General features: G+C 40.2%; 1 protein-coding gene across 1 annotated transcript in view; it reads right to left on the reverse strand.

Moving 5' to 3' along the window:
* Nucleotides 1-15,114, reverse strand: part of LOC308640687 (ras-related protein Rab-32-like) — a gene marked incomplete at its 3' end in the record, with an annotated part of 422,333 nt that overhangs the window by 78,151 nt on the left and 329,068 nt on the right. The gene's annotated exons all lie outside the window — the stretch shown is intronic.

Consider the following 15,114-nt stretch of genomic DNA (forward strand, 5'->3'; position numbering starts at 1 on the left):
CAGCCTCACCAACTTAGTGAGACTCTGTCTCAAAATAACAAATAAAAAGGGCTCAGGGTATAGGCAGTGCTAGAGCACCCCTGGGTTCAATCCTCAGCACAGAAAATAAAGAAAGAAAGAAAGAAAAAATAGACAAGGTAGGGCCTTTTACCATATACTCAAGATAGATCAAAGACCTGGGCATAAAAGCTTAAAATTTAAAATGCTTAGATGGCATCACAAAAGGAAAGCCTCTCAACATTGAATTTGGCAATGATTTCTCAGACATGACACCATCATGGGTAATTTTAAAAAGAAATAAATGGGGCTTAATCAGAATTACAAAATTTGTGCATCAAAGGACACTATCAACTTAGGGAAGGACCACCCACAATGGAAAAAAAATATGTTCAAATCATATATCCATTGTAGGATTAATAGCCAGAATATATAAAGAACTCATACAATTTAATAGCAACAAAATAAACAGCTCCACTAACAAAAAAAGAAAGGACGTGTATAGACATTTCTGCAAAGAAGATATAAAGATGGTCAACAAGCATATAAAAAGATGTTCAACATGACTAATCATTAAGAAAATATAAGGCGAAACCACAGTGAGATACCATTGCATACCCATTAGGATAGAATTTTAAAAAATAGAAAATAACAAGTGTTGATAAGGATGTGGAGAAATTGGAAACCTATGTTCTGTTGGCAAGAATGCAAAAACTATGGAAAACAATATGAAGGTTCTGCAAAAAAAAATTACAAATAGAATTCCATATGATCTAACAATTCCACTTCTAGGTATATTCCCTCCTAAGGGATGGGGGCGGGGGAATTGAACACAGAGACGCTGATATTTGCACACTCATGTTCCCAGCAACACTATTCATAATAATGAAATGGTGGAAGTAGTTGAGCTGCCAATGAATGAATAGAAAAACATAATGTAGTATATAAATACAGTGGTATACTACTCAGCCTTAAAAAGGAAGGAAATTCTGACACATTCTAAAACACGGATGACCACTGAAGACATTACGCTCAGTGAAATATGCCAAGCACAAAAAGACAAATACTGTCTAATTTAACTTGCATGAGCTACCTGGAGTGGTCAAGTTCATAGAGACAGAAAACAGAACAGTGGCTGCCAAGGGCTATGGGAAGCTTTTGTTTAATGGTAGGGGTTTCTATTGTGCAGGATGAAAAGGGTTCTGTGGGTGGATGGTGAGGATGTTTGTACAACAGGGAGAATTTGCCTACTGCCACCGAACTGTCCACTTAAAAAGTTAAGATGTGGCTAGAGGGATAGGTCAGTGGTAGCAGGCTTCCTAGCACATATACAGCCCTGCTACACAGCCCTGCTGAGGACAATGTCTTCCTAACCCTGTTCTGTGACCCCTCAGTCTCCTGCAGCTCTCTGCCCTCACTGATACCCAGAGCTTAGAACCCTGCCAGCCAGTTCCCTCCAGGCCGGACTCTTCTTTGCATATATGAATAAACCAGTCTCTCAGCATCTACGCTGATCTAGAAGGTGATCAGCGCATGTGGATTGCCTCTCTGGCATGCAGAGGGTAACATTGTTTCACATAATGGAAAAAATTAAAATAACTTTAAATAAGCCAACCACTTTTATTTATAATAATATCTTTTTTGTTTCTACTTCATGCAGCTCAGAAACTGATTTCACTCATATTAACAAGACTCACCCTGAACCTCCTGATGAAGTTTTCTCTGAGGTTCACATGGTCAGCCAAAACAAATAAGAGAAAAAAACAAATGGATTGCCCAACAGATTAAAATCTCACCCAAATACTGGCTTGTGTTTGACATTTTCGACTCCTAGGTGACAGGCACCCAGCAATGAGAAGAATGTCCACCTGACCTGATCTATAGTCCAGCCCTCTACCTGTCCATCTTCAAATCAGGGAATATGGTCATGATGCCCATCTCCACTTGGAGAAAATGTGAGGTGAGATGGGAAGTGGGGGTTGGCAGGTGGACTGGTAGTTCCTGTGCATCTCCACTCTTGCCCCCCCTGGACCCAGCTAGACTGGAACCTGGTGGGAATTGGGCAGAGTCTCCATTTCCCACTGTATCTTTAAACTATGGAAGTTGAGCAAGGAATAAAGGGGACTGGGCAGATCAGATCCTGGCAGATGGGGCATTTTTTCCATTCTCCTTCCTTCTTGTTCTCCTTCTCTTTAGGATATTTTCCATTAATCCTGGCCACCGTTATTTGTAACGTTCTCTTCCTCCTTCCCTCTCTCACACACAGGCACACATACGCATGATCATAGAGGGACATTCAGTCTGTGCTAGAGACAAGGAATCATCCCCTGTCCAGGGTGTAGAGCACGAGGAGAAGGAAATGGCATGGAGAGGCGAGAGGAGGAATGGCCCTCGTCTGAGCACCTGCCACCATCTATCTGCTCACCTGCAGGAAGGTCTGTACACTGAGTCAGCTGCCCTGTGAGCAAAATCCGCCATTTCTTTCCAGACTATGAAGGGCTGGCTCTTTCGTGGGTCCCACTGGGCTTCCAACACTTGCATGATTATCTTCTCCCTCTCTGCTGTTCTGCAGTTCCATGTGACCGGACAATAGGCTCAGTTGTGTTAAATTACAAACAAGAGTTGCAGCCCTGGAGAGTTCGCTATCAGATGGAACAGAAAATCCAACAGGGGAGAGCTGAGCAACCCTGTGTTGGGGCTGCTGAGAGCTGTCAGTTTGGAAAGTGCTGGGGTACCAAATGTATTCATCTATTTGATACCAGTCTTTATGGTTTAGCCTTGTTTCATCCTAGATTTTTGTTGTATTAAGACGGCAGTCTATCCCTTAGAACCATATTAAGAACCAGGCTAATATAAGACAACTTTAAAGCAGGAAAGAGATCTTTTTTATTATCTAATATACTTTAATTGGGAGCCTTTCCTCCTCTAATTAGACATTTGAATCTCAACATATTTAACATTTTTATTACCTGCAGGTTCATTCTGTAATAAAGGTGCTTCTCCAGAATTATAGTTTCCAAAACTTTCTTGCTTTAAAAAGTTTTTCTTATTCATTTTTATTATTATTGTTTTAAAGCAAAAGGATAGCGTGCAAATTTCACTTTGAGGACAGGAATATAAATATCTCCAGCATGCACAAGTATTGCATTTGTTTAGCCTACAAATAGTTGATTATTTACTATGTGATGGGATCTCTTCTAGCCCCAAAGATACAGTGTCAGACAATGTACTTAGTGTGTGTTCCCTAAAGAAAGGTGAAAATAGAATTAAAAGTACAATAGATTTTGGAAATAGTGGGAAAGATGGTAAAACTTTCTGAAAACACTAAAAACCACTGAATTGTATACTTAAAAGATGAACTTTATGGTATAAAAACTATACCCAATTAAAAAACTCATTTAAAAAGCCCCTTGGGAGTGTTCTGGGATAGTATGTACCATGTGTTTTCACATGCCAGGTATTCAATAAATGTTTTATAAAGAATACAAACAAAGCTGGGGATGTAGCTCAGTAGTGGAGCACTTGCTAGCATGCATGAAGCCCTGGGTTAAATTCCCAGCACCACAAACAAACAAGGATATCAGCTATAACATTTAATTAAAGAAGATAACTACGTGGAAAAAGAAACATTTGTACTTTTAAAATCTTGGCTACTGCTATAATTGGCATTTTCATTCTAACTATCACTGCTGCTTGAAGTCTAGCCCTGTTAAACTTAACCTTAGTTGTTTACTTCTACTGATCTAGCTTATGGTGTGGCAAGAGCAGGGTGATCATACCTGGCCAGGCTCAGAACCTAGCACTGCACTGCATTGTGTGTTGCAGTGTCCTGACCCTAGCCAGAGGAGCCTGTCCTTCCAGCTAAGGTGCCCCTCTATCCAGCATCACTTCTTCCAGTTCATTTCTGAGGTCCTAGATTCATGTACCTCCGTGGGAACTGACAGAGAGCTAGGGTTTATTGTAAGCAGATCTGTATCGACCACCTACAGGATAGACAGTACAATCCTTATCTGTTTCTGTCTTGTCCCATTGTAAATGATCTTCCTGGAACACGAATTCTATTTGCTTTTTTACTAGCAATTTTCCCACGACATGGCATAAAATACTGAAAAACACCAGAAGCTCAGTATATGTTGCTGTTTGCCAACCCTTGGCATTCACTTTCAGGAACAATAGAGGATAGCATCATTTAGCCATCTGTAAAAGAGTTATTGTATAATACTCTAAAATTATAATATTACATAACCCTCTAATATTAAGTAATTCTGTTGAACAAACTTCATTTTCAAGAAAAAAGAAAAGAAAATGTCTTTATTTTCTTTTACCTTACTGAATGAAATTTTTCCCCTTAATTCTACTATCTGCTGTGTTCTGAAACAACGTAGGAAATAAAATTTAACAGACTGTTTTTTTTTTCTTGGTACCAGGGATTGAACCCAGAACACTTTACCACTGAGCCACATTCCCAGCCCTTTTTATTTTTTATTTCAGGACAGGGGCTCTCTAAGTGGCTCAAGCTGGCTTTGAACTTGCAATCCTCCTGCATCAGCCTCCCAAATCCCTGGGGTTACAGGCATGTGCCACAGTGCTCGGCTTAACAGATTCTTTTAAATTCCGGATTGCTCCACAGAATTGCAAAGTAGGCCAAGTTGTTTGTCCCTATTTTAAATAATCCAGGTTTTGAACTTTGAGAATTTTGATATTGATTTTCTACATTTTCTGTCTCTTCATTTGTTAGCATTTTTCACCACTATAAGATGACTTTCTGTAGCAATAAATCACCTTCTTTTAACTTGCTGCTTCTAACCTGCTGTAGGTAAAACATCACATATGATTTTATGTGTGTATGCACAGAAGAGAAGAGAGAGAATACACCAAGTATATTGTCTTTGGAAAGAGGCTATTAAAATATTTTAATTTGATACTGCCTTTCCATTCAGTTTGAAAGTTTCAAGAATTGTATTTAAAGTAGAAGAAAGCAAGATACTGAGTAAATTCATTTTGTGTATTTGGTTCAGTTATTCTGGTGCTTCAACAACATATTCAGTATCTGGAAGGACATAAGCTAAGGTTGTAACTTTAGAAAACAATTTCAAGCATTCACTCCCTCTTTACTGAACTTGCTTTGGATTTTTAATAAATATATTATTGTAATTTATATAATAAAAAAATAATTTTAGTCAGGTGTGGTGGTGCACACCTTTAATCCCAGGGACTTGGGGGGCTGAGGCAGGAAGATTGCAAGTTGGAAGCCAGTCTGGGCAACTTAGTGATAGCTTGTCTCAAAACAAAACAACAACAACAGGAGAAGGAGGAGGAGGAGGAGGAGGAGGAAGGGAGGGAGGGAGGGAGGGAGGAAGGAAGGAAGAAGAAAAATGGCTGGGTTCAACTCTCAGTACTGCTAAACAAATAAATAATTTTACACTAGTATATTATGCTTCATAACACTGCACTTCCATAATATATTACCCACGCATTTAAATAATCTGTGAACCAAGCTATCATGGACTCTTGCAGAGGTGGAAGAATCTCCAGATAAAAATGCAAGGCTACTGAGTGGGCTGGGGATTCAGAGAATTTTGGATTTTCCTCCTGATTTCAATCCCATCTCTGATACTTGATAGTTGTCAACTTTTATTAAGTCCTAGTTTTATAACAGTCTTATCAATAATTAGCATTTCTATTATAAATAACAATATTTATGATAAATGTTAGTTGAACTCCAGCATACACCCAAAAACTTTGCCAAGAGCCCTACAAATATGATTTCATTTAATATTTCCAACAACCTGATGAAGAAGATGTGGCACTGCATAAGGCTCTGGGTTCATTCCCCCATCAAAAAGGCACTGGCACCCCACCAGGCAGGGTAGGGCCTGTGAGTCCATCCAGAGGACATCCAGGCTGAAGCTGATGGGGCCTGGGTCTTCCCATCACCGCCTTTCTCAAGAATGGTTTCTGCCTCTGCCCAGCTGAAATCAAATGATTGCTAACATCCACATCCCAGGGTCATTAAAAGAAAAAAGGTATTAGATGTGGATGTCTTATCAATTATAATGTGCTTTCACAAATGTCAGTTTTGCGATAATTATCAGAATGATTATTATTATGGCCTCTTCCTATTTTGTTCATTCCTCCCTAATGAACAATATTTTAGGCAGCAAAACAATACCCTGAGGTTCAGATGCACATAGTCATTCTAATAATACAGAAAAGCCTAATTGATAAATTATAATATCGCTGGCATTCAAAGAATTCATCAAAAATATTAAATAGTAATTTTTTCTTTTTTTATGCTTTTTTCTTTTTTTCTTTTTTTTATTGGTTGTTCACAACATTACAAAGCTCTTGACATATCATATTTCATACATTAGATTGAAGTGGGTTATGAACCCCCAATTTTACCCCAAATGCAGATTGCAGAATCACGTCGGTTACACATCCACACTTTTACATAATGCCCTATTAGTAATTGTTGTATTCTGCTACCTTTCCTATTCCCTACTATCCCCCCTCCCCTCCCCTCCCATCTTCTCTCTCTACCCCATCTACTGTAATTCATTTCTCTCCTTGTTTATTTTCCCATTCCCCTCACAACCTCTTATATGTAATTTTGTATAGCAATGAGGGTCTCTATTAAAATTCTCCTTTATTTGAAAAAAAAAATGTTTAATCTCCATGAGCTGAGCGGCGACTCCAATGAAGAATTCAGAAAAAATACCAAAACAGATTCCAAAAGATGAAAGAGATCAAAGGCATATCTTAAAGAAGAGAAGCCCACACCCTAAGGAGAAAGGACATACACATACAAACAAAAACTCCCTTTGAAATCACAGATGGAAATCTGTCTTCCTTTCGGCATCTTTGTTAAGAAGCCACGTCTCTGCTGTCGCACACATTAAAAAAAACAAGGAACACCCCTACAAACACATCCAGATGTTCAGGAATATTCATGATGTGCTTCCAATTTGGTTTGGACTTGTCCTTGATTTATTTTTGATTAAGTTCCATCAGCTTCTGCTGAAGCCCAGGAGATGGATGGCATTGCTATTACACAAATTTAGAACATCTTTATACTCTAAATAATTGCAGAAAGTCTCTCAAACCATCCCTTATAAATAAATAATTTATGCTCTGGCCTTGGAATGTCAGATATAGAAGCAGTTTACAAACCCCTGAACTTGAACTCTAATTCCATTGCTAGAGGTGCAGAATTAAACCTCCACTTCTAATGCACGGACTGAAGTATCAAGGGAGGAATGGGAGGGGAGGGAAGCTAGAGATTGACATGTCAAGGAGAAAAAAGCTAGAGCCTATTTTCTGTTTTGGGTAATACAGTGACAGATCCAAGAAAAGACAAGAGCTGGGCTCTGAGGATATCACATTAGGGTGGCTCCTTCCAGATAGTGAATACCTTGTTGAAAACTCAAAGTAACTGATCTCCTGCACAAAACAAATTTGCTCAACTCTTTGCCCTCTTGTTTTCTTCTATTTAGAATAATATTTCTGCAACTCCCAAACTGAAAGAAAAGGCAGCTCCAAATTAAAGCCTATTGCTGAAATGGGTGCAATGACCTTCTGATAAGAGGTGGCCAGGGAAATCTCCAATTAATGACTCTGGTGACAGCGGGAGTATCTCCATGGTAGAGTGTTTTGCCTAGCATTCGTGAGGCCTGGGTCTCTTCCTAGCTCTGCAAATACAACAAGTACATGTGCAGGGGCCTACATTTGGTTATCCAGGACCAGTTCTTCCTGCCCTGAATTATGTCAGCACATCAGAGTAGTGCTAACAGGTCAGACTCAAACATGAACCTATGGACCAGGAGGCCGATGTCAGGTGTGTGTTGTGACAGCATCAAGGTCTTACAGCCCTGCCCCATGTGACTTGCAGGCTAACCCCTATATGTACCTATCTGCATAATCCCTTTCCAGATGCCAATGCTCCTTATGCTCCAAGAAGGGCCCTGGGGGACAGATGAGCCACTTAGTCTTCACCAAAGGTCTCATATTTAGATCTCAAACAATACCATCAAATAACATTACTGATCTAACCTCAGAAACCCAGCCCAAGGCCTTGAAAATAAACACTCATCACCCTCCTTTAAATTCCGTCTCACTGCAAGACCATACTGCCTCTAGTGTGCCACAAATTAACGTTTTTAAATAGACTATAATTAGCTTATGATTAGCACAAATAACTCACACTGTAATCACCCATGACCAAAGTGTTAAATATAAGAATTTGGATGACATTACAGTTTTTGGCAACCTGATTTTGATACTCGAGGAGCTTCTTCACCCTCAGATGGGTCCTGATTCCCAAAATAACAATGTCCTTTTTCCTCCAGCCCTGGGAAAGTGCAGGATTCTGCCATCAATTGGCCTCTTTTTCTTGAGCTCCTGGGTATTTTCCCGACTGAGTATTAATTTGATTATCATTTAGGAATTTTCTCTGTCATATGTAAATGGAAGCAACAACAAAGCCCAGACTTTCTCCTTTCTGCCAAGCATTTGTATTTTTTTTTTAAAGAATGCTCTTTTGGTTTTTAATCTCCCAAGCATAGTAGGTTTTGTTAATGCAAGTAAACAAAAAAGTCAGTCATTTCTAATTTCCTGGGAGTCAAAAGAGAAGAAGTTGAAGTTGTTGATTCATATTTGAAAAATCTGAAGACACCTCAACAATTAGACTGCTGTATCACCCAGAACATAGGTTTCCATAATCGCACAAGCAATCTGCAAAAGTGTTGGAGTTTAAGAGGAATGAAACATAAATTTATTGCTGGTTTAGTAAAATCTTAATAACCAGAGGTATAGGATGCCAAGATCAAATCCGGCATCAAGAGATCTGTTTATGCCCAAGTTCACTCGGTGCAATGTACAAAAACTGCTGACTAAATTGGGACCGAGCATCTGAGCACAAATGCGACTTTGTCTGAGAGGAGCCAGAGCAGGGAACCGCATTACCATCTGGCTTAAGATATAATGCCTCAGTGTATTTTGACATCAAGTGTGCGAATCCCACAGCAGAATGGAGCTCAGGCTCACCATCAAATGCCCACTGATTCTGATGGCAATCTGCAAGTCAACAGGAGCCCAAAGCTAGAGAATAATGGGAGTTAACAAGAGGAAACAAAACAAAAACAAATGCCTTTCAGAGCCACACTCATCAGAGGGCGTGGGCTTTTAGCAGGGTGATTTAGGATCATAAGCAAGGAGGTCCTCATTCTTATCCTATGGAAAAGAGGACAGGAATAGGGAGGGAGCACTTATCATCTTTGTTCTCAGCTCTGGGCACCTTTAGAAACACTAGGGACCCATGGATGGAGCTGGGGCAACCCCACAGTTCCTATCATTTTCATGGAGTTCAAATGTAAAGGAAACCCACTTTCCACATGCTTTGCTGTCTGTAGCAAACTGCAAAAGAAAAGCAACCCATAAAACAAAACAAAAACCCTCCCATGCCAAAACGTTACATGTAAACATTTAGATCACATGATAGTTTTGGTAACCTGGTTTTGATAATCCAGAGCTCCAAAAAGGCACCAGGCCTGGGCTTCCCTCAGCCTCTGGAAGGTCCTGATTCTAAAAATAATAATGCTCTTCCTCACCCGGATCCCTCGAAAGCCCTGGGCAAGTGCTGGATTCTAGGGGGAAAAAAAAAAAAAGTCTTCCAGGCCCAAAGTGTTAAATGTAAACATCAAGATCACAGACAGAACTATGGTGTGCCTGTCTATGTGAAGCCACAAGCAAAACAGGAGAAAGTTCACCTTGGCCAGACAGTCATTGAGGGCAAAATGGCAATTACTTTTGTTTTGTCTTGTGGAGAGTAATGAATCACAACATTTTATGCTATCTCCTTATAGGATTAATAACCCAAGGACCTGTGAGAGAACAGTATGCAGCCTTCCCCATACCATTCAGACCTTAGTTTCTAGATATAGAAGAATGCTTCCAGTAGCTGGTAAAGGTCACATTTTTCTCCCTCAACTTTTAGCTTTGACCTTGACCTTTGAGGAAAGCTATTCAGCACTGCCCACACCTCCAAGCCAAACCAGGTCTGTCTTCTAAGTTCTCTGTGATTGTAGAGCCAAGTTATTGCTTCTTAGCATGCCTCCTAAACTTACTTAAACTAGGCCAGAGGCCCTCTTCATATTTCTGCACAGCATTTCAATAGTGTGTTCACTGTTTCACCCTCCACTAAAGGAATGCCTTTTTTTTTTTTTTTGGTACCAGGGATTGAACCTAGGGGCCTTCAACTACTGAGCCACATCCCCAGCCCAGGAATACATCTTTTATTTGATGCTTACTGCTAATTTTTTTGGAATCATTAAATATTTTTAAATGATTACATACAGAGCTGGGCTCAGTAGCACACACCTGGAATCCCAACAACTTAGGGAGGCTGAGGCAGGAACATCACAAGTTCCAAACTAGGCTTGGCCACTCAGCCAAACCCTCTCAAAATTAAAAAAAAAAAAAATAAAGGGCTGGGGATAGAGCTCAGCCTTTACATGCACAAGGTCCTGGGTTTAATCCTCAGAACCACACACACACAAAAAAAATTAAAAATAGAAAGGGGTGGGGATGTATCTCAGTGTTAGAGCGCCCCTATATTCAATTCTCCATATTGCAAAATAAATAAATAAATGAACTGTAAATAATAATCAAGTGTGAGTAAGGGGGAAGATGAAACAGAAGTAGCAGGAAGAGGCTGATGGTGACTGTCCAGGCTGGCCACAAGCACAGGAAATTCATTATACTTTATTATGCTGTTTCTATATATTTAGCAAAAAGCTAAAAAACAAAACAAAAATCCCTGCACTCACATGAATAAATATTAATGAAGTATTAATGAATAACAGATACTCTCCAGCATTACTGCAGGAATTTTTGAACTAAGAAGAGAAAGGAAGAAAAAGAAACAGTTACAAGCCACTTGCGTTTAATAGAGTTTTAAATTTTAATTCTCATGATAAGTATGTGATAATTTATCCCCATTATACAGATAGGGAAACTGAAGCTCCATGAGGGTAAGCACCTTGCCAGCGAAAGAGCCAGAATGGGAACCCTGTCCAACTCCTCCTGTACAGTTCATGGTCGTTTCTTACTTTCTACCCAAGCAGCAAGCTGGGGGCAAGGACTCCCACCTGGACTTGGAGCAGGTGGGTACAGCCTCAAGAAACCTGAGCAGCATAGAATGTACAATGCTTTCATTTACATTTCTAGTCCCTAAGTACCGAGTAAGGCTCTGCCCTGGCCTTCCTCTTCCTTCTACACACAGAGCTATGATAACGATTTGGCACGGAGCTCAGGCCGGGCTTGGGCTGCCGACAAATACGTCATCATCAACAGTGAGCATGCCACATCAACAGCCATCCAAGCTCGTTCTCTGCCAACATCCAAACAGATTCAACCTTAGGGATGCAGAGGCATCGAATGCTGCCAGTAATGAGAGGCCACCTTGAGTGTGTCCCTTCCTGGCCAGGGTGTCACTTTGACAGATGTCAAACTTAGCATCACTAGAGATGGGCCCCTTATGGAACTGGAAAGCTGCTGTCATTTCTGACTGCAGATTCTCCCAGCCAAAAAAGCACACAGTGTTCAGGGAGGTGCCAAATGTGGGGAAATATGGGCAACTTCCCTGCTGTTCAAAAGCACTAATGTCCCAGTGCCCAGCAGAGGCTGTGGCTGCTGCCAAACACAGCATTCCTTTAGGGCCCATTTGGTGCTAAATAAAAACTCTCCCCACTATTATAAATTTGAATCAGAATCTCTGCTTATACCGTTGAATTTTTACCCATCTGTACTCCCTGTTGGCTTCATCAAAACTGGCCCCAAGGACACATTATCAGGATCCGGGTGATTAGGTCCTCAAGAAATAGCTTGACATCTAGTCCAGAAAGTTAATTACTAACACAATTATCAAAAAAACTCCCCCCCCCCAAGGTTAGATCAAGCATCTTTGCAGGCAGGTTATCTCTCTGGTTTGTTTGTTCTCTGGGTGACATGTAATTAACACTTACAGACAATGCATTTTTTTGAGCTTTTAAAGCCAAACATAAATATCTACATAGCTCTTCTGTCTATAGAATATTTCATTAAGCCCCCCAAAATCCACCCACAAGATTTAAAATGAAACCAAATCTTAAACTAATTCATCAAACAAACTCTCCCTACTGAGGGCTGTCTGTCAACGTAATACACATCCTGCGACTTTTGCCCTTCTAGAATACTTTAGGCTTCTACATGTTACAATTTCCTCTATTTTTAGTGGATCTTTTCTTCTGAAGACATCTCCCATTCTATAAGGTCCTCGGACCCAAAGCTGCTCCAAACCATGAGCATGGAGGCAGTTTATGTAACTGGTCCAAGGCAGAATTAGAAGTCTAGAAATAGACCTAAAATTCAGAAGTGATAAAACGGAGTGTTATGGATTGAAAGCCACGTTTTTACAATAAAGTGAGCTACCACCAGAAGTTGAATCTATGCTGAGCTGACCACTGAGAAAGGGAATTTCAAATAAATCATGAGCGTCACATGCCTGGCCTACATGATGGATAATCTCAAAACTTCTAGACTCTTGAAGCATGTGAGTGACATGTGAAACATCCCGCAAAAACTAACCTGATGTTCAGTAGTTTGGAAATTCCCCTTTACTGCTACAACTTGCCTGGAATTTCACAGAAAGAAAATCTGAATGCCAATTTGAGATCTTTTTTTTTTTTCTCACTAACTACAATTTAAAGAATGAACAGTCAACTTCCAGCCTGGCTTGAATTAGCTCCCATCAATTTTACCCACCACCAAGTTCTTACACCTTTGATGAGAACTAATTAAGCTCATGTGGTGTTTTTTTTCCCCAGACTGCCTTTTGCTGTTCTGGACCAGAGCACACCAAATTAGGCCCATCTGTCTAAATGGGAAGGAGGTCATTTATCCCACGGACAGGCAGGCTTCCTTTACAATCTAGAAGCTGCCTCCCAGGTTTCTGAACACCATGGGATGAAGGGTTACCCCAACTCTTGATCAGCTGGCATTTTAAGAGCAGTTTAATGTTGTATCATCATCTTCCAATTCACAGCCATCATTTCCTTGTACAGTGAGCTATTCGAGGAGATCAGCTACCACATTAGCATCTCAGGTCAAAACTGCAACATCAAGAATTAGGGGCCTGGGGCCAGGTGTGGTGGTACATGCCTATAATTCCAGTGACTACTTGGGAGGTTGAGGTAGGAAGACGATAAGTTTAAGACCAGCTTCAGCAACTTAGTGAGGTCCTAAGCAATTTAGTAAAACCCAGTCTTAAAATGGAAAAATAAAAATATAGGTGGGGGGCTGGGGATGTGGCTCGGTGGTTAAGAGCTCCTGGGTTCAATCCCTGTTACAAAAAAAAAAAAACAGAATTAAGAGAGGGCTTGACTAGCACGTACTGAGGCCCTGGGTTTGATTCACAGCACCATAAAAATAAATAAATAAAGTGCAATATTTAAGTTATTGTTCTGTGGCAATACGCTGACATGAAAGTATGTTTTCATTTAACTATGCCCCAACAGGAGAGACTAGTTATTTTAGCAGGGCACAGGAGTCTTTTGACACATGAGGTCACTTTCTTAGAAAGAAAGAAATAACCTGGCCATTCACACATGCCAAAGGACAAAGTTATAGTGGGAAAAAATATCCCTTGGCAACAATGATGCCCACCAGCCTGCCTGGGCCAAGGTGTCGGGCTCCTGGGACAGTCAAGGCTTTCTGCCATCCACTGACACTTCTCAGCCTCCAATGACTTTATTAAACTAATGCCCATCCCTGTGGACTACTAAATCGGTAAATGAGAAGCAAAGAGCATGAACTCATATTTGGCAGTCATGATATAACATCACTCCTGACCCAAGGACTCTTTTCTTAGGTTGAGTTGAGGAAAGAAATTAACATGCACAAGGACTTCAAGTGCATAGTTAGGTGGAAACACACCATGATCACTTATGGAATGTATATCAATGGTATCCAGCTACTTGTTGGGTCTCATCTAGACTGAGAACCCTTTTATATAACATGAGAACAAGTATTAATAAAAAGAATCAGGGCTGGGGATATAGCTCAGTTGGTAGAGTGCTTGCCTCACATGCACAAGGCTCAACTGGTAGAGTTCTTGCCTCATATGCATAATCCCCAGCACCACAAAAAAGAATGAAAGTAAGAATCACTTGTTCTTCATTAGTTCTAAATTAGTCACATAATTCTTGTTTTTTTTTTTCAGTTCTTACCCTACGTAGATTTACTTAAAAAATATATTTTTTAAAGTTGCCGATGGACCTTTATTTTATTTATTTATGTGGTATTGAGATTTGAACCCAGGACCTCACACATGCCAGGCATGCGCTTCATCGCTGAGCCACAACACCAGTCCCTACCAAAAAAAAAAAAAAATTAACAGGACAAATAAGGCTTTAATTCATTCAGTATTTGTTAAACAGTTTTTAAAGACAAAGGGATGCTGTCATTCCAAACAGGTCCATGCAGCCTCTTGCTATATTAGAGGATCCCAAAGGAGCTATCTGGATGAGTAAATACAGAGGGCTGAGCCTTTTCTTCTGCCACCTTAGGAGGCCCTGAGGCACATATAGTAAATGAAACAATTTGAAAATGAAGCCAATAGGCAGCGAATTTAATTGATAAGTACAAAAGTCTCCATAAGTTATTTAATTGCAAACATAAAATAAGGGAACACCAGCATACACTGAGATTATATAGAGTTCCTAAGCTATTTATTTATTTATTTATTTGGGGGGCATGCCAGGAATTGAACTCAAGGGCACTCTACCACTGAGCCACATCCCCAGCCCTATTTTGTATTTTATTTAGAGACAGGGTCTCACTGAGTTGCTTAGCACCTTACTTTTGCTGAAGCTAGCTTTGAACTCAAGATTCTTCTGCCTCAGCCTCCTGAGCTACTGGGATTACAAGTATGTTCCACCGTGCCCGGCTTATTTATTTACTGTTTATCACAAAGCTCAAATGCTCCACTCATGATACATGTAAAGGTCTTTACAAAGCAGCCCAGTGAATTTCAACATCCCTAGGTGAGAGGAGAGACTAGAGTCACAAAAGATGGTGATC

This window comes from Spermophilus citellus (assembly GCF_964194105.1).
Source record: "Spermophilus citellus genome assembly, contig: SCAFFOLD_102, whole genome shotgun sequence".
Classification (NCBI taxonomy): domain Eukaryota; kingdom Metazoa; phylum Chordata; class Mammalia; order Rodentia; family Sciuridae; genus Spermophilus; species Spermophilus citellus.